The sequence below is a fragment of the Grammomys surdaster genome, unplaced genomic scaffold (genome assembly GCF_004785775.1).
Source record: "Grammomys surdaster isolate TR1022 unplaced genomic scaffold, NIH_TR_1.0 205, whole genome shotgun sequence".
Classification (NCBI taxonomy): Eukaryota; Metazoa; Chordata; class Mammalia; order Rodentia; family Muridae; genus Grammomys; species Grammomys surdaster.
The window spans coordinates 1,829,549-1,835,171 of record NW_021604650.1 but is presented as its reverse complement, the minus strand read 5'-3'; the positions used below and the strand labels follow the sequence as shown (position 1 = coordinate 1,835,171).

Here is a 5,623-nt window from a genome sequence, read left to right as displayed (position 1 = left end):
AATGGGATGGACTGGGTGGGATGCCAATCACTGAATGGGATGGACTGTGTGGGATGCCAATCACTGAATGGGATGGACTGGCTGCTTCTCCCCTCTTCCTGTACATATTGCCCTTTGAGTAGAGCAGGATATATAGAATCCTCTTCACTAGCCTTATTACCCAGAAAGGTGTTGCTGGCCCCTTGTGTCTAGTTACCCTGGACTTTCTACCTCTGCAGTGTTGGATGAGAAGCCACTTGTGCTGTGAACCAGAACTTTTAGAAACAGGTTTAGCCATGGGCTGTCTCTGCTATTGCGTCCAGACACCAACCTAAAGAGGTTTTGTTTTCTGCTTTGGAGTTTTTAGGGTTGAGAGAACGCAAAGGCCGGGGAGACAGTTGATGCTTGAGAGAGGATCTAGACATTGAGTCTGTGGAGTCTGGGATGTGAAAGGAGGAGGGAGGCATAGATGGTTTTTAACACAGTGACTGTTATGTGGGAACTAGTCCTTGTCTGTGCCCTGCTGTTGACATTGGTGAATGGGGTACTCCGCTTACAGTGGAGTGGATACACTTGACAGCGTGGGCCTCAGATGCACCGTTGTAAGGTTTACAGTCTCTGCTTTGACCCCTTTCCTCACCCACACCTGTCTCTTTAAACACAAGCTGCTGCATGGTCTCAGCTCTGGACATGTCACAACGTCTCTGACGTGCTAGACTGACGGCAGCTTTGGCTGTGAGCTTAAAACTATTGAGACTGTTCCCAGGGGCTTGCTGGGAACAAAAATGGATGTATCATGGTTTCTGAGGTTCCTTCCTGCCTACCACCTCTCAGTTATGGTAAAAGCTATGGTTTAAAGGCTATTGGAATTCCAACGTTTACAAGTTCATGGGAATAAAATCTGCCACAAATGAGAACTCAAGTAAGCACCTGTTATACCAGGATGGCTTTAGTGGAACACCCCTGCAGGATTTGTCCTCGCCTAGTCTGTGGACCTCGACTGGATCATGCTGAATTGCTACCATCACTACAGACCTATCTGCCATTGAGGATCTAATATGCAGCCTTAAGGGAAAGGTGACTTAATTTCAAATAAACCTTTTTAAAGTTTCTTCCTGTTTGTAGATGGCTTTTTATTTGGTTGGAGATAGAGCTACTGCTATGAAGCCCTAGGTGCCATGTGTGTGGGCTATCTCACTTATACACGCTGAGCACGCTTTCCCAGGGGAGGCGTAGGGAATTAACTACAGCTAGCCCATTCAATGGAGGAGCCTGTGGCCTGGGTATAATAGCCCCTCCTGGATGTTACCCAGCTGCTAGGCTATGGCTTCCCTGAGAAGCTGACCAAAGATATGGGACTCCTGGGTCTGTTGTGTAGACATGTCTAGCTCATTCTCTGGTAAACCTAGGCCATTATGTTTTCTCCAAAGCTCTTGCTAAACCTAGAATACCGTCTTAGCTATTACCTCTTCCCCAGCTCTAGGGTTACAGATAACATGCTACCACATCTGGCTTCTAGGTTTGTGCTGGGGACCTGAACGCGGATCCTCGTGCTTGCACAGTAAGCACTTTATTCACTGAGTCATCTCTCCTTTACCCCACCAACATGTTGCATGCTTAAAGTACATCTGCATTGTCATAATTTAAAATGACACTGGCCAGATGTGGTGGTACACACCTTTAATCCCAACACTAGGGAAGCAGAGGCAAGTGGGTCTCTAGGTCCCAGGACAGCCTAGTTAGTCTTCTTAGTTCCAGGTCAGGCAGAGCTATGTAAGGAAACCCTGTCTTATTTAAAAACAAAAAAACAAAAACACCCAGACCATGGTAGTGCATGCCTTTAATCCCAGCACTTGAGAGATAAAGGCAGGCAGATTTCTGAGTTCAAGGCTACATAGAGAAATTCTGTCTTCGAAAAACAAAAACAATAGCTGGATACTGATTGGAGCTTGGTCTTGTAAGGACCTGGCATTGGCCCCTCTTTTGTGTTGTTGATGTTCTTGAGAGATCAGCCAGATCTTGAGAGAACAGGTAGCTTCAGACTGACTTGAGATGCTTTATTTCCATCCCAATAGACAGGACACCTATGCTACACTGAGAGTAGGAAACACCCTCAGAGTAATAAGCCCACTACCATAGACAGGGTCTTCAGGGAGAGATGTTTGCTCAGCAGAGAAAAGTGTGCAGAATAAGTTGGCAGAGTGGACAGGAAACTTGTAGGAACATTAATGGAAAACCACAGAGTACTGGGGACAAATTTGCAATGATATTACAAAGAAGCCTTGTTCTGAGCGAGAAAATTATGTGAGGTTGAAAACAACGTCAGCCAGCTGTGCTGGTGCATATCTGCAGTCCTGCTCTTGTGGGGCGGAGGGAGCAGGAGCTCTAAGCTGCGCTCCACTGTGTGATGAGTTCAAGATCAGCCTGGGCTACACTAGACTTTCTCAAAGACAAGAACAAAGACAAACCTTTTTAGTGTAAGTGTACCCCTGCCTGCACTGTTGTACGTTTGGGATGTGTTTATGTGCTAGGAAATCTTTCTGGGGCTGGAGCTCAGAGGTAGATTGCCTAATCAAAGGCCAAAACACATGGGCCTTTGGGTTTTGTCTCCAGTACCACTTACATGAAATGATTCAATATCTGAAACTAAAATGCCCTGTCTGTCTGCCTGCCTGCCTTCATTTCTTTCTGTTTTTTGAGACAAGGTTTCTGTGTACCCCTGGCTGCGCTGGAACTCAACTCAGTAGACCAGGCTGGCCTTGAACTCAGAGATCTACCTGCCTCCACCTCCTGATTAAAAGTGTAAACAGCCACCACCTTGCAAATGTCCTGTATTTCATCTGGTGATTTATACCAAAGTTTCAGGTGAGCAGAATTTTGTCAGGTACCTCCCTTCAAAAAAGCAAAACCAAAAAACCAACCATCCAAAAAACCCCACCAGGGCTGGGAGAGAGGAGGAGGAGGTGATAATATTTAAGGGAACTCCACTGTTGTATGAGTGGGGAATCACCTCCATTTGCAGTGTCAGGTGGGCACTGAGGAACAAGGCAGAGACGGCGCTTGAGCCCTTTTGTTCCAACACTTTGTTTCCTGTGTTTGTTTTCTGTTTTTCCAGATAGTATTTCATGTAACCCAAGCTGGCCTTTATGCTGTTATTTACCTGAAAGGTGGCCTTAAATTCTTTATTCTCCTGCCTTCACTAAGACTACAACTGTGTCTAAAATACTCACTTTTGAGGTGTAAATTAATTTACACCCTGGAGATGGTTGTGGACTCTGGAGATGACTCAAAGTGTAAAAACCTCAACTGAACAAGCCTTACAACCCCAAGTTTGTTCCTTGAAGTCAAGAGTGGAAGAAAAGAACCGATTCCTGAAAATTTGTCTTCTGATCTTCACACATTAACCATACATGCATGCACCTGCACTCGCTCACAGTGGTAATAAAGATTTTTTAAACACTGGAAACTGGGTGTATTGATTCCTTTTTTTTTCTTATAACAAAACAGCTCAGTAATGAAGGGTTTATCTTGGCTCACAGTCGGAGGGTATAGTCCTTCACCCAAGGAGCAATGGCAGCAGGCCTTGAGGAATCTGTTCACATAGCACTGAAATGCAGGGAGAGATGAGTGCCGGTGCTCAGTTCTCTTTCTGCTTTTCATTCTGTGCGGGACACCAGCCCATGGAACAGAGTATCCTCCAACAGGGCTCCTCCTCCTCGGTTAACCTACTCTAGGAACTTCTTCACAGGCATGCCAGGAAATTTGTCTCCTAGGAGACTGTAGATTGTCAAGGTGACAATATTAACCATCAACACTGGGCATCCCGTATTTTACTTGCTGAGGCCCTTACCATCTGGGCTGGGCTTTGGTCTGGCAACACCAGCTCTGGGGGCTGTGGCTTGCTGAATATTGCTGGTAATGGGCTCTAGACCATTACTACTGAGGCCAATTGCTATCCCAAGGAAACCAAGCTTGTTAGAAAAGGCAAGCAAATGAGATGGGGGAAGTGGGTCACCAACCAGGTCTGTGTCTCCTTCAGTCTTCCACAGGCAGGCAGAGTGCCCACTCCAAGCAGGTCTTGAAAACAGCCATGCAGCCTGCTGAACCACAGCCAGAAGAACCTAAGGACTCCAGGGAGCCTGATGTGGAGGTGACAGCAAAGCCCTGGGAGCTCCCCCATCTACTGTTGACCCTAAGGCAGAAGACAAGGGAGATAAGACAGGCTGCAGAAATTCTTCCTTAGCCTGGGCCAAGACCTGTATCCCTGATCCTCAGACTCCCTGCTGTGGGGCATCTTGGGTCCTTCAGTAGCTGGAGGGCCTCCTCTGGGAAACAAATCTCAGTCATTGTCCTTTCCACTGCTTCTTCCCCAGAAGACGAGGGGTACAGAGATCAAATCCCTGTAGAAAAGAGAGGTGGAGAAAGCAAGAAGGGGAAGGAGGGCTGGGCTCTTGGGTTGGAAGCCTCATGCCATTTCAGTTACCAAGGCACCTTCTCTGCAAAGCCATCTTCAGAGCCAACCTTGGATGAGCAGTCAGAACCCACTGTCACATTCCTGTTCACACTCCTGAACACTCCTGAGCCCAAAGACGATGAGACGTAAGGCTGCCTGAATGGTGTGTCTGAGTGGGTATTGCTTGAGGGACTTGAAAGGCAAGCCCCACCCAAGACCATTCAAACCTGGGCTAGGATCAAGCTTTGGGCTGAACAGCAGGAAAGTCCACCTGTGACTGATGGGGCTGGGTCTCAGGCTGGGGACACGCAGCTGGCCTCCAAGCCCTGAGGTCTGACGCTTACCTCCCCAGGGACACAGAGACACTGGAGAGTCAGTATGTGGATCAGGATGACTGGGGCCCTTGGCGGACCACAGAAGAAATACAGCGTTTGCAGAGGGACTGCAGGAAGTGAGTTTCAGGGACAGACCAGTGGGGCAAAGTTTGCAGGACAGGTTGGTGAAGCCAGCTCTAGCTCTTAGCTGAGGGCTTGGGCTGCTGCTGTGGCTCTGGGTCTCTTACTTGCCCCAAGTTGTTTGCCTGTCTTTTCTGTTGTCTTTATTCTGTCAGAAGTATCCTACAGAATCAGGGTCTGTCCCACCCGTTAGTGAACATAGCCATGGCTGAGTGGCAGTAGTCTAGTGTATTGAGCATTCTTACCTTTAACTGTCAAAGAACTAGATAGGTAGCTGGTTGTGGAGAGGTTCTGTTCTGTGATGTCAGCCAATGGAGCTGGGGGTCTACTCGATTCCTCCTGGCAACAGAGGTCTAGGGATGGGAGCGATTTCTCTCCTTCAGTGCTCCATGCCTTTGACCCTGGATCTGAGCAATGCCCGTTTACACTCACACGCTGCTGGCACTGAGGTCTCAGGCAGGGCTGATTCAGACTAGAAACTGAACCAGGCCTTATAGAACTCAAAGAGATGGCCAGCCTTCTGCCCTGTTCCATGGAGACTGTAGCCCAGGTGGTAAACAGTCTGCTTAAGAAGAGTTGGGTATGGGTGAGTGGCCGCAATCCCAGCATTTGGAGATGGGAGCAGGAAGATCAGGGGTTCAAAATCATCCTATCTGAGAATTCTAGGCCAGCCTAGGCTACATGAGATCTTGTTATGAATAAATGAATAAGGGTTGAGCATGGAGCTCAGTTGGTT

At 47.8% G+C, this 5,623-nt stretch overlaps 1 protein-coding gene across 1 annotated transcript in view; it reads left to right on the top strand.

Annotated features, from left to right (window-relative positions):
- Nucleotides 1–19, top strand: part of LOC114624185 (sororin-like) — a 6,038-nt gene extending 6,019 nt beyond the window's left edge. Inside the window, exon 7 of the mRNA XM_028771009.1 lies at nt 1–19. The gene's annotated coding sequence lies outside the window, so the exon portion shown is untranslated.
- Nucleotides 20–5,623: the final 5,604 nt, after the last annotated feature.